We start from the raw sequence: 25,690 nt of genomic DNA on the forward strand, positions 1-25,690 counted from the left end.
TATATATTATATATTAATATAATATATTATATATATTACTATATTACATATTTTGAGGAGCACTGTAAAGACATCTGTAGAATGATAAAAGACTAGAAAAATATTTTCAGTAAAACATTATCTTAGAAAAGTTTGTATTAAAAAATATTTAAACCAGGGGCACCTGGGTGGCTCAGTCATTTAAGTGTCCGACTCTTGATTTTGGCTCAGGTCGTGATCCCTGTGTCTTGGGATCAAGCCCAGTATTGGACTCTGCACTGACAGTGTGGAGCCCGCTTGGGATTCTCTCTCCCTCTCTCTGTCCCCACTGCTTGCTTGCGCTCTCAAAATAAATAAAATAAATACATACATAAATAAATAAACAAACAAGCATTTAGAAAATATTTCAAACAGTTTCTTACTGAAGTATTCTGAAGGTCTTTTTGTTCAAGATAGGTTCACTGAGGATTAATTTAGCTGCAGTAAAATTTACCCTTTTTAAATGTATAACTCTACCAGTTCTGATAAATGTATACAGATTTATGGTCACCTCCACAGTGAAGTTACAGGACATTTTCATAATTCCAAAAAGTTACTTCCATCTGCTTCACAGTCCCTCCCCTCCTTAGCCTCAGCCTGTGGCAAACGATGCACTGCTTTCTGTTTCTATAATTTTTGCCCTTTCCAGTATAATCATACAGTTTGTAGCTTTTTGTCTCTGATTTCTCTCACTTAGCATAATGTTTTGAGATTCATCTTGATGTTGCATCTATCAGGAATAAATTTCTTTCTATTGCATGGCACAAATGAAGGGGTACTTGGCTAGCTCAGTTGGTAGAACATGAGACTCTTAAATTGCACAAATGTACCATAACTTGTTATCCTTTTAGCAATTAGTGTGTAGCTTATGGTTTAAGGCATTATGAATAATGCTGCTCCTAATATTCATCAACAGGTCTTTATATAGACATATACTTTCATTTCTCTTTGGGAAATGTGTAGGAGTGACATTGCTGGGTCATATGATGGTTGCTTGAAAAGACTTTTTTCAAGAGCAAAAAGACTTTTTTCAACCAATTGAAAAAAATAAAAGATCAGTTTAACCAATCAATCTCTTTGACACTTTTGTCAAAAATCCACTAGACTCAGGGCACCTGGGTGGCTCAGTAGGTTGAGCGTCCAACTTTGGCTCGGGTCATGATCTCATGGTTTGTGGGTTCAAGCCCCATGTTGGGATTTGTGCTGTCAGCATAAGTCGAGTTTGGATTCTGCCTCCCTCTCTCTGTACTTCACCTGCTCAGGCTCTCTCTCTCTTTTTCTTTCTCAAATAAACTTTAAAAAAAAATTTTTTTTAAATGTATTCTTAAAAAAAATTGACTAGACTCTATTCTGTTCCATTTATTTATGTGTTTATCTTTAGGCGAATGCCATACTGATTACTATAGCTTTATAGCTTTATGATCTTGAAATCAGGTAATGTGAATACTCCAATTTTTTTTCTCCAACATGATTTTGGCTATCCTGGATTCTTTGCATTTACATGGAAATTTTAAAATCAACCTGTTAATTTTTACAGGAAAGCCTTCTCACATCTGATTGAGATTTTGTTGACTCTAGAGATAAATTTGGGGAGAACCGACATCATAACAATATGAGCTTCCCATCCATGAATTTGATAAATGTCTCTACTTACTTAGTTGTTCATTATTTCATTAATTAATATTTTGTAGTTTTTAGCACACAGATGTTTGTCTCTAATGTTTTATGATTTTTATGCTGTTTTAAATTTTTTTAATGTTTTGTTTATTTCTGAGAGAGAGAGAGAGAAGCAGCGTGAGCAGGGGAGGGTCAGAGAGAGAGGGAGACACAGAATCAGGCTGTGTCTCCACAGGCTCCAGGTTCTGAGCTGGCTATCAGCACAGAGCTCGATGCGGGGCTCGAACCCATGAACCGTGAGATCATGACTTGAGCTGAAGTCGGATGCTTAGCCGACTGAGCCACCCAGGCACCTCTTATGCTGTTTTAAATGATTTCTTTCCATTTCAAATTGCAATTGTCTGTTGCTAGTAGTTAGAAATATAATTAATTTTTGTTGACATTTTAATGTTTGTTTATTTTTGAGAGAGAGAGAGAATGTAAATGAGGGAGGGACAGAGAGAGGGAGAAACAGAACTCTCCAGGCTCTGAGCTGTCAGCACAGAGCCCCATGCAGGGCTCAAACTCAAAAACCCCAAGATCATGACCTGAGCTGAAGTCAGATGTTTAACTGAATGAGACACTCAGGCACCTTGATTTTTGTTAATATTTTATCTGCAAGTTTACTATATTCACTTATTAGTTCTAGAGACTTATTGTAAACTGCAGGATTCCCTATGTTGGAGATCATGTTATATATGAATAAAGTTTTACCTCTTACTTTCTGATCTGTATTAATTGTATTTCTTTTTCTTGCTTCGTTTTACTGGCTGGAATCATGAAGACAGTGTTAGACAGAATAGTGAAGGGAACTCCCTTGCCTTGTTCCAAATCTTAGGGTGAAAGCATTCAGGCTTTTATCATTAAATATGATAAATAATTCTAGTTTTTGTTTTTGTTTTTTTGCAAATTCCTGTTATCAGGTTAAAGGAGTCTCCCTCTGTTCTTAGTTTGTTGAGCTTTAATCATGAATGGATGTTGGATTTTGTCAAATTATTTTTTGACAGCTATTGAAAAGATCATATTTGTTTTCTTTTTCAGGCTATTGATATTGTTAGTTCTCATATCTTTCATAAAGTATATTTTAAATCTTCAAGAGGAACAATATTATGGATTTTGATCACAGGGTCCTTTCTTTTCCAATGGACAATTTTTAGAACTAATTGATCTATAACATATAGAAAATAAATGTATAACATGGACTTAATCCTTTTTAAACTCCTAGGATTATTAATGAGGGGTAACTAACATAAAGTAGAATAAGCATTTAACTTAATGCTATGCACATAATAAATGCTCAAGAGATATTCAAACATTAAAAGCTAATTCATGTATTAATTGGACCATCAATTCTACATCTATTGTATGCTTACTCTCTCAATGTCACTGTTAATGGCATTATAAATATCATTAACATGAAAACTAAAATGACTTGTTCAAAAATGGTAAGTTACTACTGGTTTTTCTACTCTATAAGGAAAATGTGTGTTCTGTATAAACACACATTCTAAAGAATTCTAAAAAGAATTGTTATCACAGCTCTGATTCACCAGATTTTAACATTACCCTACAGAGGCCTGACTAAATTAAAAGGTGTTCCGGGGCGCCTGGGTGGCTTAGTCGGTTAAGCGTCCGACTTTCGCTTAGGTCATGATCTCGCGGTTCGTGGGTTCAAGCCCCGCGTCGGGCTCTGTGCTGACTGCCGGCTTAGAGCCTGGAGCCTGTTTCAGTCTGTGACTCCCTCTCTCTCTGACCCTCCCCTGCTCACGCTGTCTCTCTCTCTCTCTCTCCTAGAAATAAATAAAACATTAAAAAAAAAAAAGGTGTTCCTCAGCACCAACGTGATTATTATTTACAAGTTGGAAATAGCTTTTGTGAAATTACTTCCACAAGAAAAAGAGATAAGCATGCTTGTTTTATGAATGGTGGTTCATAAACACTTATTCATGAGGATTAAGGCAACACAACAGTTCACCCTTTCATCTTCTCATTTGCCTCATCATACATTTGGAAAAACTTCAACTGTGTGGGTAATATTGGACATCAATACCTGGGCTTTTATCAGCACTTCTACCAAAGGAAATGAAAATATTTCTAAAACTCATGGAAAACAAGGATATAACTGTTGAATACACACATACACACACACACACACGTAAACACAGCCTTACTTTATATTTTATTTTTGACTTGGAGAGTTCCAAACTTATTATTTATTTGCACTAGTGTTATACAACCACAGATAACTTAATCACAGGCTGAGTTTTCATTTGGTTAGTGTAAAGGGCTTTTTCTTTTTAGTGTAAGAATTGTCAGGAAAGGAGAAGAACCAGACAATTACAAGTGACACACCAAATATCTCTTTTCTGTTACAAATTTTGCCTTAAAACTAAGTAATTACGTGGCTCTGATGATTTGCTGTCCCAGGGACAATAGTCTCCTGTCATTTCAGGACAGCAGTTTATAATAATGCTTCCATGTGGATTTGATATTGAATGTTGTTAAAAGAATCAGCAGGTCTAGACTGGACTTTATTTTTAAGTACATGGTAATAATCTGCTATATTCCAAAGAGAAGGGTGTCTATGCCTAACTCAAAACAAGAATAATTGAGGAACAGGAAGGGACCATACTACCTATGCTATTGGGAGTGGGAAGAGGTGAGTAGTGAAGAAGAGAAAAGATACATCAGGCTTTCATTCCTTAAACTCTGGAAATGCATAAAGCAAAGATGTTTGGGTCAATAAACAGTTATGTACCTGGTATGACTCTGACTCAAGTGGTCATAAAAGCCAGGAAACCACCCTTAAAAATCAAGATACCAAGGTTCAAGCCCCACCAATGCTGCTTACCTTAGATAAATTTACTAACTTCTCTGGAGTTTTCTCATCTTTAAAATTCTCATCTTAATCTTAACTCATAGTTTTATGGTAAAAATAAAAGTAACATGCAAAATATTTTATAAACTACAGATCACTATAATATTAAAATCTGTCTCAAATGTAAAAGCTTAGAAAAAATGCTGTAGTCATCTTTTAACAACATCAAAGAAAGAAAAAGGGCCAAATTGTTTTATTTTTAAACCCATGGTCTAAATGGCTATAAATCTATTTCTTTGAAATATATATCAATATTTTCTGAGTTATGTAGTTGATGTAATGAATCTATACCTTCTAACATTGTTATTTTTCCTCCCTGTGGTTATAGGCACTTATAACCTAGCTCATTGGCATCTGGCCAGTATCCCCAGGGCTTGAAAATAATTGTTAGTGGCTTGTGATGACTTCAGCTAATGCCTTAAAAAACATGAGAGGAAAGAATTGGAAGTTACAAATTGGAAACTTTTCAGCTGAGAAAATCACCTATTTTCTCATATATTTTAGGACCATCTTTGGTCTTTCATCCATTTGTAGCCACCTACATGAATCAGGTTACAAACGAGTTTTTCAAAGAGATTAAAAATAAATATTAACACTGCAATCTAGGAGCGCCTGGGTGACTCAGTCGGTTAAGCCGCTGACTTTAGCTCAGGTCATGATCTCACAGTTCATGAGCTCAAGCCCCACATCAGGCTCTGTGCTGACAACTAGCTCAGAGCCTAGAGCCTGCTTCGGATTCTGTGTCTCCCTCTCTCTCTTACCCTCCCCTGCTGAAACTCTGTCTCTCTCTCTCAAAAAACTAAATATTTAAAAAATTTTAATAAAAAACTGTAAGATACATGCCAATTTTTAAAAAAAAATTTTTTAATTAAAAAATAACATTTCAATCTAATCATTAGGATAATTGAGATATTCTCTTAATTTTCATATACGTAAAATATTTAATAAACATCTTTATCTTTTATTTTTCTTCATAATTATAGTTTATTTCTTTTGACTTCTTCTTTGAATCCTACAAGAATATCCTAAGATACTTTCAGTAACTTTTAAAAACATTATTCCCTATGGACATCTTAGCAACAGAATTTTTTGAGTTGCTTTAAGTACTGGCTTCCAAGTGCTATTACACTGGATGCCTAATTTCATTTATGAATATAAAACCCATACTTTGGTGATCATCTCACTTCTAAGTAAATGCTTTTAAAGTGTTACTATGTTTTTAAAATACTACTATCAGCATTTCTGTTGACCTCATGAAGGAATGATCCTTTTCACTGAAATAATTCTTTAAGCAGTGTTCTTCTGAATTTACAAAATATTATCTTAAGAACATCCTTCTCTAGTCTCTTAAGACAGAGAACTACTTTTTAACTACCATTGCAGTCATGTAGATTTTAAAATTTAATTAGTGAAATTTAATTAAATGAGAGTGCATGGCTTCTATTAATATTTTGCAGAACTCATCTAATCAGTGAGATATCCTTAGATGAATGCTTTTGTTTTTATTATGCCTTATTAAAATGGTTAATGGTTAACTATAAGATACATGCCAAAGGTTTCATTTACATTAATGACTATCTCAAGTAATTTCATTTTCTTTTTGGCTACTCTTCTCTCACTCTATGCACGCTTTTAGTTTTTGTTTCCTATTTCATAAACATCAGATAATGGTTGATTTTACTATTCTTACATTTCTTCTTTCTTTATTATCCATTCTCTCATTCTCTACATACAAATTACAACATAGAAAAAGGATACTTTACTGCTAACTTTCTCTAAATGAACTCCTTGATCACAAACAGTAACTAATTTAATCAAAACACCATGAAATGATGGTATTGCAAGAGGTGTTGCAGGGATTACAAAGGCTTAAAAATTTTACGTAAAATTTAGCATAGCCAATAGATGGCAGAACCAGTACTCAAATCCTGGTCTTCAGACTCTGAGACCTATACTTGAATTCCCTCCTGACTTCTCAAAAAGAACCTTTATTTTTTCTTTAAAATTTTTTAATGTATATTTATTTTTGAGAGAGACAGAGCATGAGCGGGGAGGGGAAGAGAGAGAGAGAGAGAGAGAGAGAGAGGGGGGAACAGAACCTAAAGCAGACTCCAGGCTCTGAGCTGTCAGTACAGATCCCAATGCGGGACTCAAACCCATGAATAAGAAGATCATGCCCTGTGTCCAACTGGGCCACTTAACCCACTGAGCTATCCAGGTGCCCCATTCTTTTCTTACTACATATGTAGTACATGTTCATTTGTAAAACTTAGAAATTAGGCAAAAAGAAGAAAATAAACAATAGCAAGTCATAACCAATGTTACCATGGTATACACCCTTCTTGCTCTGTGCTTTCCAATATGGTAGCCACTAGCTACATGTTATTTAAATTTAAACTAAAATAAGATAAAAATTCCATTCCTCACTTACTCTAGCCATTCTTCAAGTACTCAACAGCCAGAGTGGCTAAGGACTACTTCTAAACTACTTACTGTATTAGCAGAGATATGGAATATTTCCTTCATCATGGAAAATTCAGGGGCACAGTCAATTGAGCACCAACTCTTGATCTTGGCTCAGGTCAGGATCTCATGGTTCGTGAGTAGGAGCCCCACATCCGGCTCTGCTCTGATGGTGCAAAACCCACTTGGGATTCTGTCTCCCTTTCTCTCTGCCTCTCTCTCTCTCTTAAAATGAATGTACATTAAAAAAAGAAAATTCATCCAACAGTGCTATAAATGTAAACTTTTAATGCATAAAGAAATGTACTCATACACATACACCAAGGTGTGCATATAAATATATGCTCATATATATGTGTGTATAAATGTATAAATTCATATGTTAAGTATAAATGAGTCACAATATGTGTAATATTTGTAATCTGATTTTTTTCACTGAACACGTATAAACATTTCCCATGTTAGCATACGTAATCTCCATAATCACCTTAAAGAAGAATTGTTCATTGTAGTTGTATATCATAGTACATTTAATAAGCTCTTCTGTTTGTACTTCTATATAATTAGCCTCATTTTAATGTGATACTCAATGCTACAATGAACATCACTATGCGACTTTATACTTTAATTTTGTTAGGATGAATCTCTAGAAGGAGATTTTTTAGATGGAAAAGGTATGCACAACTTTAAGGCATTTACTATAAAGACTAACTTGACCTCAGGGTAAAAAAAATAACAGTATACATCTTCACTAGTTATGTGAGAACTTCCCTGTTACTCCCTACCCTTACTAACATAGGTATTAGTTTACTTGCGTCTTAAATTCATGAAGACTTAATTTACCTTATTTTTGGTTCATTGGTCCCCTCTGAAACTTTATACTTAAGAAAGAGACTATCAGCTAAATAAATTGCATAGCAAAAAGAATATGAACTAAATTTGGTAAAAGTTAAAATGAGTGTGAGTTATGTAATATATATAAAGCCATATGAATTGTATATGTGTATATATAAATTTTTAAAAATTGTGTAAATATAAAATATAAATGTAAAAGTGTATTAAATTATATATGCTTATATACATGAATCTTCACACATGTCAACATTTATAATTAGGAATAACTTTCACTTAAAACTTGTATAAGTTGTTATTATTTTCTGCAAAATATCTTAATTATGACAAATTTGCTAATACACAGACCATTTTGAAACCACAATAATACATTCCAGGGTGTGTTATGCTGGGAAATTGCCATTCTGGGAAGAATGAAGTCACTTGGCCTTTAGATTGGTGCGTCAGAATATGCTCAAGGAAAGTAATATCTAGTGAGAAGGCATGTATTACAATAGCCACTTAATTAGAATTCATTAAGTTTTAGTTCCAATAACACCTACTTATTCCGTGACATTTTTTAAACTTGTGTTTTCTAAATAAAGGATTTTTCTAGTCATTAAATTTATTTTCTTTAAAGTACCAAAACTTAAACTATATGCCACAAGCTATAAAACAGTTCAGAAACAAAGTTTTTTCCTAACTGGTAGATTTGGACTATCTGGTTGCAGTTCCCTCACCTGATGACTGATGATCTCTGCTCTGAGCTCATAGATTTTCAGATTTTATGTTTTATACCCATCCTATCACATGACCAGCAGTAGTACTTCAGTTCATTAGTTCAAATTAGTTTCTCAAATGATCTAATCATCACTTGAAAGCCTGGAGAGAATGGAAGGCAAGACAGGTGAGGTTGATGAGAAAATAGAGGCTAAGGGCAATAAAAGGCAGAGCTCTACAGCAGGGGTGAAGTTATTGGAGTAGAGGAAGGGAGGGCTATTTAAAAAAAAGACAAATTAATGTTTTTACATGAAACTGGCCCATTTTGTGAGATTTAGGCTGAAAAGCATTACAGTTTTTCTGACATTTAATACATGAAGTTTTGGAGAGAAGGTGAGATTGGGGGGGTGCACTTTGATTCAGAAAGCAAAATATATTTGGTACGAAGATATTAAAAAGGAGATATTCCAAGAATAGAGATTAAATAGTATGCTTTATAGAAGGCACTTGGCTGGCTTAGTCAGCAGAGCATATGACTCTTGATCTTGGGGTTGTAAGTTTGAGCTCCACACTGGGTATAAAGATTACTTAAATGTAAAATCTTTTTTTTTAAGTATGCTTTAATACATTTGGTTTTGCAACACAGTCACTTGAAAAGGAAATGAATATTTACGTAAACAATCTGTGTTTCCAACTATAACACCAAGGTGATGAAAGGAAAGAAGTTTTCTGTAAATAAAGGCAAAAGATCCTCATTATATTAATGAAATTATTTAGATCACTGATACGTTAACTCCTAAGACTAAAGATGAAATTCAGTACTTTACCAAAATAAAATTGTGTCTTGGAGAGTTACATTACAATTGAATTAGTCTTGTTGATGATTAGAAACTTAATTTCCAGAGTTGTCTTCTGATATATATCAACAGCAGCTTGTTAGACAAATTATAAAAGATTCCAGAAACTGTAGGTATTGATTCAACACATATTTTTTAAAGCCTCTATACAATAAATGATTAGTAGCAATCTTATAAGGTGTATGCATTACCTTTTAGTGCACAGGTTTAAAATTTATCATTCCTTTGAGTGATGGTTTATCTTATTATTCATGCTCCACTTGTGCTAATCTATTATCTAAGTATAGCCTATGAAGCGGCCCTGGAACACGAAGTAATTTTTCTATTTGCACTTAATTAGTGTGATTTCTAGAAGTTCCCACAAGTGCATATGATGTACTTTTAAGTAAGCAATCTCTCAGGGGGAAAAAGTCATAGCAACATGTGATTGAGAATAATTGGAATATGATTTTGTGTTCTTATAATAATGATGCCATAGGTATGAGGACATTAACATTTGATTCAGAACATAAGAAGGGTATACTGTCCTTCCCAATAATAAATCACTTGGAGAATCTTTTAGTTTATAAAAGTTTAATGCTTGAGAATAGCATATACATTCTCATCTTGAGCTCTTTTAAAAAAAATGAATGGTGCCCCTCTTAAAGTTCCTTTGGGAAGATAAACTTTACTTGTAATTTAAAATTCTAAAATTCCACATTTTGATTTAAATATATTTCTAAGAAACTGCCATTACAGAAACCTCTGTTTGCTTAAAAGGAATTAGAAGTAATTGAGAAAAACTTAACCCATCTTCCAATTTTGGACTGGCAGTAAATTTCTTCATGACACTGAGTAATTTAAATAGATACAAAGAACAAAGGTACAAATACTTTGTGTGTTTGAGGGGTGGAAGGATTAGATAAGGAATAACCTTAAAGTCTTCAGAGAGGAGATATGACACCTAAACACTTAAAAAAAATGATAGGTGGTTATGTAGTCTTAAAAATTAGTAAATACTGAGCTCTTCCTTGTTATGAGGCCCTGTTCTAAGTGCTGTGTGTGTATTAACTATTAACTACTTTGATCCTCAGGATTCTATGAAGTGGGAAATATTATCTTCGTTTTACAGGTAAGACAACTAAGGCATCTGTCTTGAAGACTCTTAGCTAGTAGATTTAGAAGCCAGAAGTCAATCTAAGAAAGTCTGTCCCTGAGTCTCTTAGAGACACGGGGAATGGCCTTCAGTTTCTCCCCCATATAAGTCCATTCTGTTGAGAATGGTTAAAGCTCCTCACCTCTACCTCACTTCATCCCTCGTTTATACTTTCCACAAATTCTTTATTTTCTACAATTGATACTTCTTGATTTTTTTAGAACTATCATATATGAATAAAACAAAGCTCAGAAGTTTAGGGAGAAAATATTTTCCTCCTCAAATCTTTTTAAAAAGCCCTTATAAATCAAAAGGCTTCGTGTTTTATAACTACTGTGACTGAAATAGGCAGAATGCTGATTCCATCTTTTCATCTCATTCATGCTATAGCAACCCTAATCCTCCCTGAGACAATGGAGGCCTCTCGCTAAACAGGGAGTAGGGCACAGATAGGAAGGTGGGAAGATAAAAATGTGTTTAGAGAATTCCAAATATTAAAAACTTAAAGGAGTTTCAGATTATCATTAGTACTAAGATGAAAGAAAAATCTGGGTGAGGAAAAAGAGAGAAAATGGAAAAAGAAATTTTAGGAAGGTGGTCCGGGAAATCCTCTGAGAGGGTGGTCTTTGCTCCTTGACCCAAGGTTGAGGATAAGCAAGCACAGGGCAACAGCTGCAGGAAAAGCAGAGCAGTCCAGGAACAAGTGTAAGGTCTGAAAAGAGTAAACCCGCCAAGGAAGGGAAAGAATCAGAATAGCTATGAGCAATAGAGAGATGATGTGAGGAATGTGAAAGAAATCATCAGGCAGGGCATTTTAGACTATGGTAAGAAATTTGAACTTTATTCTAAAAAGAATGGAAGAAATTTAACCAGAAAAGAGGCACAATCTTGTTCACATTTAAAAATATAACTCTGTGGAGAATGGATTCTAAAATGGGCATTTTAGCTAAGTGGAGGTGTAAAAGATGGAGTTTAGGTGAGTGGTCTGTGCTGGAGCTGTTGTGTAGAGCCCTAGAAGTGGTTAAAATTGCCTAAGGATAGAGCCTAGACAGAAAAAGAAGACAATGCAGGACTAATTCCTAAAGTTATCTAAACTCAAGAGCTTGGGTAAAGGAGAGGCTTTTGATGTCCAAGGAAAATTTAGACTCTCCCTAGTCAGCCAAGACTCGGTTGTTACAAAGCATGAAGTGTTGATGCCTATAACTTTTGAGCTTTCATGCTCATCCAGTCTATTATCATGAAATGTGACTGTCAGAATAAGATTTTAATTTTAGCTTGTGTTTTTGTCTTGTAAAAAACTGAGCAAATATGGATTGGGTTAAATTAATGGTATTAGCAATCAAGTTTTGGCCAGCACACATCTGTATATATTAAGCAATGTAATTATTAAAGAGGTAGGGCTGCAGAATGTACCTAATGCCTTTTGAAATGTCCAAATCTTTAAAATGATGATTTGAACATTAAAGGCATCCATTATCATGATGAAGTTAATAAGAGTTCAATTAGCCTTGGTATTATATAATAATATTTTCTATCTTAGGAAGAGATAAACTATCCACAATATATAAAACACAGGCTTTCTAGAAAGATGCTGTATACTGTCTGGTTGTCCAATTAGCCCAGTCCACATGAACTTTAACTGACATTTTTTCCCTCAAACTAAATTTTATTACTTGCCAAATGTTTATTGTTTTAAAGTTAGACCTAACTAGTGTAGGGTAAACTGTATTATAGAAAACACAAGGACACAAACAGCAAGAGTAGTTTTATTTGATGCATAAATACCATCATAGAAAAGCAACATATTTACGCTGTCTCCTTTTTTGAATTTCAGTATCAAATTAAGCTGGATAAAATGTTCCAAATTTTCTTCAGGCAAAATCTTTTTGTTTTCTTAAGCAGCAGTTTTCACTTAATACAAAATATCTCTGTGGCAAATGCCCAGCTTTTATATTAACACATGTAATTTTCCAGAAGAAATGTCAAATCCTATTGCTGGCCCTTTAATATGGATTGATTAGATGCAGTGTCAGAGTTGTATTAAGAACATCTGAAATGAAGAATGCCTAGAAAAGTGGGTGCATCAGTGGTAACATTAATATTTTGTTTCAAGGGAGGGACTGATTTTTGCTAAAGCTGTGCATTTCTCTGGGCTTGAATGGATTGGGTAGAATTTCAGACTGAGTGATCAAGTACAAACACTTGCATTCAGATTCTTTGTTATTTTACACATGTACACATGGCTGTCAAGGGAGTTTCTGTTTCCTTGTGATATTCATTAGTGTTGGGGTCTCTTAAATCATCCAGCTGTAACATATAGCAATAGATGTGTGCATCCAATTCCAGCACCTCCAGGTCATCCTACATCTCTCAAGGATCATATTTGTCAAAGTTCTCTGAGGTTTTTGGACCTGACGTTTTGTCTTCTTCAGTCTTAAAGTAACAACCATATTGTTTTTATTGCTCCTGATTACATTTTAACTTTATACTAGAAGATACTCCTTTATGTGTAAAATTTTCCAAGACTGGATCATATATGTAAAATAACAATGGTATTTATCTTTTTAAGTCATAAGCTAAATAAAACAACTATGTTCACCATAAATTGACCTTGAATCTGATTTCTAGCCACTATGGCTATTTTTTTCTAATATTTTTATTTTTAGAAAGAGCATGAGGAGGAAAGAGGGGCAAAGGGAGAGAAAGAATCTTAAGGAGACTCCACACTCAGCATGGAGCTCAATGCAGGGCTCCCATCCTATGACCCTGGGATCATGACCTGAGCCAAAATCAAGAGTCAGATGCTCAACCAAGTGAGCTACCCAGATGCCCCTGTGGCCACAATTTAAAGTTTAATATACACTCACCTACAACTTAGAGTTAATTTTTCTTTTTCTCTTCTCTTTTTCATCAGAGTCACAGATGGAGAAGTTGGTTTTATATTTTGTAGATATGAAACATTAGAGCATTTTTAAAAACCTATCTGTCTATATGCTGCACTGCATCTTTTCTTTTTTCTCTCTATGAAATGCCTTATATTTACCTTATCTTCTATACAGATTGCTATGATATTTTCTATGACCCTAGCTTGATTACTTAATATCAAGTATTTTTTGACCAGCTACTGTGTGCAAAGCCCTCAGTCTAGACCCTGGGGATTGTACCAAGAGTCATAAACAAGATACATTGATTTCCTCTTGCTATGGAGCTTGTGAATTCATGGGGGAAATGCACAGATGGTCAATTACATTCTAGGATGTAAGTGCTATGGTGGTGGAAGCATAGGTTCTAGAAGAACACATGGAGAGACTTTTCCTTAAACAACCTGTGTAATTATATTCCCTCTGTCTAATTCTACTTTATTTTTTAGGAACTTTCCATACCTCCACTACTTGCTAAATACCCACCATTTCTTTTCTATAGTGGTTTTGCTTTTATACATAATTTTACTCTCATTATACAAGAAGTAGCATGTCAGTCTTTAACGACCCTTCTCTCATAAGCCTACTGGGCATTTCTGTATGCAGATTCATTAATGTGGAACACATTTCCTCTTTCTCTGCACCATCTGCTAAGCAACTTGATGCTATATCATTTTTCAAATGTCTTTATTAGGAGCTGATGCTTATAACAGTTTTTCCCTGGAGTCTGAGCAGTCATTTCTAGAATGCCATGAGATACCAGTGCTCCAGAGGAGAACATATAGATCATGCTCATCAAGGAACCACTCTACATTCTGAACCATTATGTCTGATGTTTCTGATTATTTACAATCAGCATATGCCCATTTGTGGCCCAGTAAGCAAATTCACAAGACTCATGTTTATCCTTATGACTTTACCTCAGGGGAAAATGACTGAGTATTTCAAGTTGTATAATAATCCTTCAAGGTAACTTTTCATATACGTTCCAGACTATTTTGCCAATGACATCATTTAAAAAAAAAAAGCTGTCAGGGACCTAGGTGGTTCAGTCAGTTAAGCGTCCAACTCTCGGTTTTGGCTCAGTTCATGCTCTTATGGTTTCATGGGTTCAAGCCCTGCACTGCACTAATGGTGAGGAACCTGCTTGGGATTTCTCTCTCTCTCTCTCTCTCTCTCTCTCTCTGTCTGTCTGTCTGTCTGTCTGTCTCCTTCTAAAGCTATCCCTCCCCACTCACAGTGTCTCTGCCTTTCTCAAAATAAATAAATAGTTTAAAAAAATTTTTAAAGCTGTCGTTTAGTAAATTATCCTCTATACAAAGCATTTTTACAAACATTGTTGCAACCGTGCCATTTAGGTATTTGTATCTTCATATTTTGGAAAAAGAAAGTGAGGTTCAGAGAGATTTATAACTTGTCACCCAGATAGCAAGTGGCAGAGCGAAGCTAGACTGAGTCCAGGTCCCTGGATTCTTTTACAGTATAACACACTACCTCCCTATTAAGCAATCCCAGATTTGTTCAGGTCCCGAGACCACTGGAACCAAGGCTTACAGGTGTTAGGTGCCCCTTTTCCCCAATGGTTGATATATTTAATTAGTATTTTACTTACTTGATGTCAGAGTGCCCAAAATGCAACCTTGGATTCTTGTATTATGACTGAGTTGTGGTAAATTCTGTAACTCCCATCATAGATTTTAACACATGACCTAGTTTACCAGTTCCCCTTCTTTCTTGTGCCTCCCCTTCATTCCCACCTGACTATAACAACACTAATAATGATTATATCAGGACATATATGACACCAGCCACCATATGCCACCTTCCATATAAGATTCACTCAATACCACTGAATCATTCCCAAGCCCAAGCTGTTATGCTCAGTCTAATTTTGATTCTTGTCACCTTCCCTTGGGACCCATCCTACAGCTAATCCTAACTCCATCTGCATTATCCTGGTGTCTTCCTCTCTATTTCTCCCTGCGCTGCTAATCAAAAAATACAAACGTTGCCAAGCGTATCTAGGTTTTAACTGGAAGTGAGAAAGGAAATGTATATATTACTTCAGACTGTATTTTGTTGCTCAGGTTTTTCTCATTTATTTTTTTAACTTGTTTTTCCACTTATGAGTGGATCCTCCCTTCACATTTCTACCGGATTTTTGTTTCTGAAGCTTTACTTCCATCATATCGTGCATACAACAGTTTTGGAGTCTCCTATTACCTAAATGTTCCTAGTCTGCTCAGCAGAGTCCATTATAATTTGATTAGAACTGCATATACCTCAGTCAGATGAGCCTATTCCCTACCTTCTCCCACCTCAGCCAACCTCAAAACCATTTTTCATTTCATTGAATCTACCATGAATGCCCCTTCTTGTTCTCTCCCCTGCTTATCTATTTTCACCCATCATTTCAAGTCCAAATTTTATCTACATGCGAAAGTCCCCTTCTCTATGATCAGCATACACTAATCTCCCAATATAAAATTCGTTGTCTATGCTACTTCTTAAAACATACAGCTTCCTAAATCATGAACTGGACCAAATGATTTGTAAGCTAAGACTTTTCAATGGCTGTCCATTGACTTTAAATCAAAACCTGTCTCCATGCCATTGGCTTCAGGACCAGGTATGATCACCCTTGTCTACCTCCTTTGTCAAATTCTAATTGATTAGTTCTTTCATTGAGAACTGAAATGAGGATTCAGAATTCCCAAGGAAAGAAACCAGCCAAAAGATTTTTACCAAATTCCTTTTATTATTTTTATCTAACTTAATATTAAATAATAAAATTTTGCACACATAGTTCCAAAAACCTCAGCTGGTAAGATTTCTTTATGTCAGAAGCTGAGACAGTTGCAGTTGCTGATCCTAATCCCACTCCTCCACCACAGATACAATAAAATTCATTTATGGTTAAATTCTATGAAATGTTGATAATTTCTTCCAAAGGTAGGGAGTGTTATCCATTGATATCCAATTACCATGTTTCTTATATGTGACACTGGAAGGTGGGCTTTCACCATTTTCTAACTTAATAAAAACATAAATCAGCAAGAATATATACTTTGTTTTAAAATAGAGAGTGGAATTTAAGAACTTTGTAAAACAACACATACTTAATTTTTCTTCCTTCATTGTAACTTCATAAACTATCTCTTAGAACACAATGATTGGATTTTGTGCTACTTGTACTACTATGTTCTGAGAAGCAAAGTCAGTTTTGCAATCTCATCACTTCCCAAAAAGGAAATATAATATGAAAAATACTCAGAAGACTCCATCTACAAGCACAGAGGACCTTTTGCCCTATCATGTCTCTGGCTGCTTACTATACTTAACCACACTGGGTCCTTTCTGTTACTCAAGAGGGTCTGAGCTATTTTCTTCCTCACATCTTTACATGTCTGCCCAGAACATATTTCCTTTTATCTCTTTTCATGGTTAATTCTCTCCTTTTTTGTGTGTCAACTTCTCAAGTAGACCCTCACTGACTACCCAATCTATAGGAGTTCTTTTCTTTAATCTCTATTTTAGCAACCTGATAGTTTCTTTTATAGAAATTTTCACAACTTTTAATGATTCTATTTATTAAATTATTTGCTTTTTAAAAACTTCTTTCCTACTATATACTTCATGAAAGCTGATCATGTCTGTTTTATTAACTAATGGATACCCAGTGTCTAGTATAGTGCCTGGCACAGAGTTCACAACCAATAAATATCTGTTAAAAATGAATACATCCCATTTTTCAATTGTAATTGAAATTGTTACTTTTTTTTATGCCTAAGTATTGATTCCTCAATTACAGTGTAATATCTTTAAAGAAACAGATTTTAACTTCTTAATCAGGGGTCATAAATATTTGTTGGATGATAAGGCATATTTCTTTCTTTGTTGATCAGAATTGCAGACCTTCATAGTGTTTTGAAACAGTAGTTCATTACAATGTTGGCTGATATCTTTGTACAGTTTCTCAAAAATTAAAGATTTAGGTGTTTTATAGCTTGGAGCTTACACAATTTGTGGGAACTAGTTGAAAGAAAAATAAGAGATACTGATCCTTAGTAGGGACCTGTAGGAGTGAAGGGAGTATAAAACCCAAGCTTCATTTACTTCCACAATAACTCTGCCTCTGTTAACTGGACTGAAATCTTGATTGCAACATGTTTCTGTTTACATTATGCCCAACATTCATCTCACAGATTATTCTGTCTGACTGTTGATCCAGCCCCACCTTTTCTCCCCACAACCATTGCTCCTGTTTACTGTGTTCAACTAAATGCCAGTTGGATATCAGTATGGGAAGCCTGCCTTACCACAACAGCTGCTAATACCCTGGTACCAATCTGATGAGGTCAATACTTGTGTAACCAGTGCTGTAGCTTTGTATTGGCCTGAACATCTTATTCTTTCTCTTTCCAAAAATTTTCCCAAAGACCCAAGTTCTCTATTTTTTTCTTTTCTAACGGTCATTCTATATCATGAATTAGTGACTATTTTATTGGCAACAGTAACTATTTTTTCCTGTTTATTTTTACCTCATAGGACTTGAACTTTTAAAGAGCAAGGGTAAGACAAATGGGTAGCAACCACTACATTGTTCATGTGACTTTTATTTCCCAGCTATTCAATTTCAGTACTGGAAGGTGGTTTCAGTTTTACTGATGAGGCAATAAAGTTAAGGAAAAAATGGGAATATACTAAATATGTCACTAAGAATTAGAGTTTCTCAAATAAAATTTCTTTGCAGCAGCAAGGGCAGCCCTCTGCCCTGCTGTCTATATTTTAGGCCAGTGAATTATTGGCTTTCATAGTGAGCTGGAGTTCAGTGCGTCTGGACATGATCTGCCAGCTGTGAGGCAATGTTTAGGTTAAAAGATCTGTCTCAGATTGGGAATGCTGAAACATGGGTAAAAACAAATGTCTTAAGGGGTATTCACTTATAGAGAGCATATTTATCCCATATGAATACCTTTCTGGTCTGGGGAAATCCAGAGTTTTAACCTCTAAGGCAGCAGTTGAAGCACAGAATAATGAAAGTGATGAAAACACAAGGGAGAAGGGAGGGCCAGGACTGGGGTGCTCAAAGGATTGTGTTGTGTTTTGTGACAGAAGTCCTCAGTAAGGAAGCACATAGTGGGCCCTGTAAATGTTTTTCTTTAGTCAGTACCTATTATATGCCAGGTACTGTGCTCAAAGATAGGAGGGTAGCAGTGACTAAAACAGAAACATAGAGGATATTAGGAAATAAACACACCTAAAACAATGGGTGCTATAGTAAGGGGTTATACAATATAGTGGCCACACAAAGGAAGAGTAACTCATTAAGGATCAGGAAAAACATCAGAAGAGAATCTCCTGTGCTATAACTATCAGATGCTGTTGATCGCTAACTTAGTTGAGTGCTCATAAAAGCAGAACACAAGACAATGATGTTGGTGTGATCCCAGGAAGCACTGTGAGAAAGTGAGACACTGAAGGGAGGAAAGCCCATGATTGGTGCATAAATGAGTAGACTGTCACTGTGGGCAAGTGGGGCTCCATCTTACTGGTGATTCTCTGGGAAGTTGTGTGAAATATGCCTCAAAAATGTTCCATTAGTCAGGGGAAGTTGAGGTATTTACCCATCATCTCTGTTTCCTTGGTTGAGGATTCCTCCTGATAGAGCAAGCTTCCATAGGCAGAGAACACTCTCAAGCAGAGTAAAATAGGAAGTCATGAGTGTGTGAGGAAACTCAGTAGGAATCTGTCAGTGTAAGCCTATGGAGTATGACTGGGGCACCAATAGTGTCTCCTAGAGCTGCCTATTCAACAGCTATTTTCATTTCTATTCCTTGTTAATAGAATTCAAGTTTTGTTCAGGTATTTGAAAGTATAATAACCCACAGACCCCTCTCTGGCTCAAGAGTGAATATTGATTAGTGTGAACCAGTCACAATTACTCCACTTCTCTTGTCAGTGGTCTTTTAAAGCATGAAACACTGGCCAGTAAAATGTAATGAGATGTTGCTGGGAGCCTTCTGGGAAATTATTTCTCAATTTTAAATTGGGACAGAGGCAGGGATTCATCTTTCTTCTGCTGCTTGATGTGGATTTGTGAGGATTTGATGCTTACAGCTGCGGCAGCCATCTTGCAGCCATAATTTTAAAAAGAAAAGAAAAAAGAAAAAGCCCAACAACAAGATCTAACATGTTGAGGATGGCACAAGGGAAAGAAGGGAACAAATCCCAGATCCTTGACAAGTTCTTTGAACTGCTGAATTCATAACTTTGGGCCAACCTTCTTCTGGACTTCTAGAAAACTAAAATAAGAAGGCTGAGTTTATTAACTGAATGAAGGGCATATAGAGAGGAAGAGGTTGAGACTGACTTGCTGAACTGGTTGAATATGAATGGTAGATGATGGCTCATCAGCTGTTACCTGTTCTGTCAACAAACTTCATGTCTTCTACATGCGTAGATATAATAAAAACATTTGCCTGGTTTTAAATATTTATTATTTCCTGGAACCATCCCCCTCTCCATTTATAGAGTTGTAACAGGACAGAATGGCTTCCTGGATCATAGTGAACTTAATCATGTCTTTTGAACTGTGCTTTCAAGACCTTGCTGTTGAGTTACTTTTTCTACTTCCAGTCTCCACTCCAATCCTGGCTTCTTTTCTTTCCATGCTAACTAGCACAGTGGAGATCTCAGCATTATTTGCTCCAATCCTTGCCCTGTAGAAACAAGTACACATTTGGAGCAGGATATGAAGTCTCCATGGAGGGAATAAATGTCACCATGTTTTTAAAGACTAGGTTTTCAGAAGATAAGGTGTACGTTTTAGGTTGCAAAGGGCTGGGATTCTAAATTCACTATCTTTTTGAGGACAATTGTTTTCTAGCAGAGAAATAAACTTAACTATTTGGGATGAAAGCCTATAGAGGGTGGAGGACTCTAGGAGAGGACAATAAGACATAGAACAGGAATCTTGGGATTTAGATACCAGGGCCCCATCCCCCACAATTATCCATAGCTGAAAAAAATGCCTGGGTCTATGGAATAGCAGTAGAACCACACTGTGAGGGGCATAGTTCTGCTAAGAACTATAACCTCACCTGGAAAGGCTACTCATCCATTAGGAACACATTTGCTTATCTTCCTAACATTTGGGAAGAATAATACATATTTAAATAGCTATCTAGAAAAGTTCAGTCTTTATTCTTATCCTTGATAAATTTTCCAACATCTGATAATGTTCTGCCTTATACTCAAGGCAGTCAGAAAATGCAGAGGGGAGGGGCACCTGGGTGCCTCAGCCAGGGAAGCATCAGACTTCAGCTCAGGTCATGATCTCATGGTTCGTGAGTTGGAGCCCCATGTCAGGCTCAGTGCTGATAGCTCTGAGCCTGGAGTCTGCTTCAGATTCTATATCTCTCTCTCTTTCTGCACTTCCCCTACTCATGCTCTGTATCTCTCTCTCTCAAAAATTAAAAAAACATTTAAAAAAATAAAGAAAAGAAAATGCAGAGGGTACATTTGAGATAATTATAGATAAGAGAAAGAACTGTTTTTTAATTTATTCATTCAAAATGCATTTATTAATATGAACTATGTGCCCAGCCTCAGTCAAAGGGAATACTAGCATGAACAAGACTACCTTCATGGGGCTTATAGTCTAGTGGAAGAAACAGACAACAATCAAATAAATAAATAAACAATATAATTGCAGAATGTGATATGTGCTAGAGTGAAAAACAAGCAAGGTGATGTTTTAAAGCGAAACTGGGGCAGGAGGGCAGGACAGAGTGCATGGAATTTTATTGTATTTTATTTTATTTTTAAAAGTTTATTAATTTTGAAAGAGACAGAAAGTGTGAGTGGGGGATGGGCAGAAAGAGAGGGAGAGAGAATTCTAAGCAGGCTACATGTTACCAGACTGATGCAGGGCTTGAACTCATGAAACCATGAGATAATAACTTTACCCAAAATCAAGAATGGGACACTTAATTAACTGAGCCACCAGGTGCCCTGGGACTATGTTTTAGATAAAGTGGTCAGGGAAGATTCTCAATGGAGGTAAAATCTGTGGCCTTGGTATGAACTAAGAGAGAGTGGTAAGGACTGAGACTGGAAATTATGCATTAGAAGGAAAATGTCATTGAAAAATTTTAGATAAGGGTGTGATGTGATTTTATTTACATAGGTACAAACATAGAAGAAAATATTTGTTAGAATCCTATTGCAGTAGTCTGAGTATCAAATGACTCTTGAGTTAGTTAAACAGAAATAATTGAGAACTATTAGAAAATACCAGAAAAGGTTGTTCCTTCATCTTAATGAGGTAGGCTTTAGCTAAAGCAAAGCTTCATGTTTTTGCATGTGTGGTGAAAAGGTAATAATACCTGCTAACGCTAATTCTAGTCAACAAAAAAATCTTAAAGTATAAGGATAGAAAAAGAATAAAACTATCATTATACAAAGATAATACGATTTTTAATAGAAAGCCCAGGAACCCTATATGCAAACTGTATGTCTGATGAAAAGAAAAGAAAACAAAACATCAAGGTGGCTGGGTTCAAGATCAATTTATAAAATTGGTTGAGAATTCTTTTGCCTACAGAAAAAGAGTAGAAATAAGTTATAATNATATAATTTAGAATTATATTAATTTTATAAAGAATCTAATAATTAAACTTTTTAATGTGCAAAATTTTATTGACAAAATTATAGAATTTTTGACAATTTTCTGTACAAATGGAGAATGTGCCCTGTTCATGAGTAAGAAGACTCTCTTTTGTAAACATTTCCATTCTCCCTAAACAGACCTTGAACATCCATTGCAATTCTGATCAAACTCCAACAGGGTTTTGTTTGTTTGTTTGTTTGCTTCTCTATTTTAAAAAATTGAAAAGATAATACATGTAGAAAAGCAAATATAAAGAATAATCGAGATAAGTTTAAAGGAGGAGCAATATAAAGGAGAGACTTTCCCTATAAAGAATAAAAACTTATTTTAAAGTTACAGTAAGTAACACTATTACTAAAGCTGTAATAATGACATAGAAACAGACAAATGGACCAATGGAACAAAATTGATAGCCCCTAAACTCAATATACTCATCCATTGCATTATAAACGTGGGGAAAAAAATAGACTATTCAATAAATTGTGTTGGGACAAATTGATATTCGTATTGAAAAGTAAAATAAAATTAAGTTCTTATGGACAAAGATAAATCAAAATTTAAGTTGATTTAGAACCTAACTGAAAAGGAAAACTTTTCAAAGAAAGTACATAAGAATATTTTATGACTTAGGTTTAGATAAGAATTTCTTATGCAAAATGCCAAAAGCACAAATCTGGAAAATGTATTGACAATTTTTATATTGAAATGGAAATTTACTGTAAATAAAAGGCACCAAAAGTGAAAGATGAGCCAAAGCCTGGGATATTTTCAATGCATATAATCAACAAGAATTTTGGTATCTAGGATATATAAGGAATCCCTTCAAATCACTGAGAAAAATAAAAAGCAACAATAAAAAATAACCACCAAGTAAATCTCGGGTAACTTGAAAGGCCAATAAATTTATGAGAAGAAGCATGATCTAGTGAACAAGAAAATGCAAATTAAAATAATAATAAAATACCATTTACTCCCATTAAATTGGCAAAAAATTGAAACAGTGACACTATTTGTGAGGAAGAAGAGTATGAGGAATCTCATATGCTGTTGATGGGGGCGTATATTATATAAAATAATGTTGGAGAGAAATTTGGCAGTATCTGAGAAAACTGAGGATAAGGACACCTTAAGGCCCAGCAATTCCTTGCTAGGTACATCATAAAGAAACGCTGGTACATGTGCACAAAAAAGTGTGCACAAAAATATTCCAGGTAACATGGTCTAAATACTGAAAAACTGCAAATGTCATAGATTTTCAGCAATAAAAAAATGGATAAACTGAAATATAGCCACAAAATAGATCACAACATACATTTAAACACATCATGGATCTGTTTAAATGAATTAACTAGAGCTACATGTTTCATCCTGAATAAATCTCAACAATGTAAATATGAATGAATGGGCGAGGCACAAAAGGATACATATATATAAACTTTAAAAATGTACAAAGGAGTACAATTTTTAAAAAGTACAGAAATAGCTATATAGCGAAAGTAAACGAACATACGTGAAAATGATAAAGACCAAACTCAGAACAGCAGTTATCTGTATAGTTGGAGAAAGAATATTGAGATTTGGGAAGGATACACAGGGAGCTTTAAATTAATATATAATGTTTTATTTCTTTAAAAAAAAAAAGTAAGCAAAGTAGACAAATATTATTTAAGCAAGCTAAGAGGTGTTTATGTTGTGTATAACCTTATTATTGTTCTGTGTGTTTGAAATGTGATTTAAAGATATGTTTTGTATATAGTGGTTGTTAATTCACTCATGCCTCATAGTGTCAGTCAACGGGCCTACCAGAGGGGCTCTGGCAACTGAGACCCAAATCCCCTCAAAGAGGGCAAGTGCTGCCCATTTCTAGTTATCTGTCACCAGGTAAGAATTCAAACTTTGTGTTGCCAGATCTGATTTTTCCAGAGAAATCAGTAATCTGGACTTTTGTTAAAGTGTGAGATATTCAGACTTGATGAAGTTGACAAGTAATTCAAATTAACTAAACAAAGCATAATGAAACACTATGAGGATCCAAACCAAAATAATAATAATAATAATAATGATAATAATAATAAATAATGCCTATGCATTGCCTTCAGCCCACTAGTTACCAGTCTGCCACCATATCTTCTGTCATAATCTCTGTGTGGTAAAGGTAGGTAAAATACTGTAAAGTGTTTTAGTGTGGAGGATGATGTTATTCAAGTGAAGAAGGTGAAAATGTTCCAGGGCTCTGCAGAAAAAGTGTACTCACCAGATCCCCTGGAGCCCTGCAGAGAAGAGCTTTGGCTGTGCTAAGGAGGATTCTTAGCGTCTTGTGTACTTTACCGTCTGCAAATCCTTCACTATGAGGACCTCAAAGAGAAGCCAGACTTTTCCATTGACTCCAAGGCTGTGTCAGCAAATGCCAGACCCAGCAGGCCTTTTCTATTGTATGTTAAGGCTCCAAACAGCTGTAAATCGTTTGTGCCAAGATCTCTACAAGTGTGACAAACACACAGTGTTCTACATACCCCAGGAGGCCAATTAAAAAGCTAGGAGACCACAGATCACAGTCTCTGAACACAGTCACCACACCTCTCAGGGCCATGATGTTTTTTTCTATTCTCTCCTCATCAGAAATGAAGCTTTGGATTGTAGATCATTTATCCATGGGTTTAGGTTTAATTTTTAACAGAGTGTTTTGGACTGAATATCTCCAAAAAAGAAGCCTACATATCTAGTCTGTACTTTTCTTATCATGTTCTCGTGTGAGAGAATTATGTAGCTTCTTCTTATGTGTTATCCAGTCCACCCAAGAGTTGGGTCAGTTTATTCTTTGGACAGAAACTACAGTTATTAAAACTGCCTCAAGGGCAGCTGCCTAGGTTTGTGGAGCATGTGACTCTGGGTCTCTCAGGGTTGTGGGTTCAAGCCCCACGTTGGGCGTAGAGGTTACTTTAAAAAATAAAAACTTTTAAAATAAAGTGCTAAAGGGTGCCTGGGTAGCTCAGTCGGTTAAGCTTGCAAACCTGATCTTGTTGTTTGTGAGTTTGAGCCCCACATTGGGGCTCCATACTAGCAGTGCAAAGTCTGCTTGAGATTCTCTCTCCCTCTTTCCCTCTCTCTGCCGCTTCCGCCCTTGCGCACTCTCTCTCTCAAAATAAATAAAATTTTTAAAAAATTAAGTACTGAAAATATGATAGGGAAAGATAAGGTAAAAAGGCAGAGAGGGAAAGGTTAGGGCTTGAGGTCCCTGAGTGGGAAAAAAATACTTATTTTGAAACAATGCTGGGAGTAAACCACAACAAACCCCCTTGGGCGTAAGGTCCTTTTAAGAATGTGACAGATGATGAGGTTTTGGGGGTGACAGTGGGCTTGTGGGATCCTGAGCTGATAACCAAGAAAGAATTCTTGAAGAATGTCTTTGGTGCAAAAAAGTTATTTTACTGAAGCACAAGGACAGGACCCGTGGGCAGGAAGAGCTGCCTGAGACCATGAGGACAGACTGGTTATACACTATGGAGTTCAGGGAGGTAAAGTCCAGGAGAAGTTTCC

Source organism: Crocuta crocuta, unplaced genomic scaffold (assembly GCF_008692635.1).
Source record: "Crocuta crocuta isolate KB4526 unplaced genomic scaffold, BGI_CrCroc_1.0 scaffold240, whole genome shotgun sequence".
Lineage (NCBI taxonomy): Eukaryota > Metazoa > Chordata > Mammalia > Carnivora > Hyaenidae > Crocuta > Crocuta crocuta.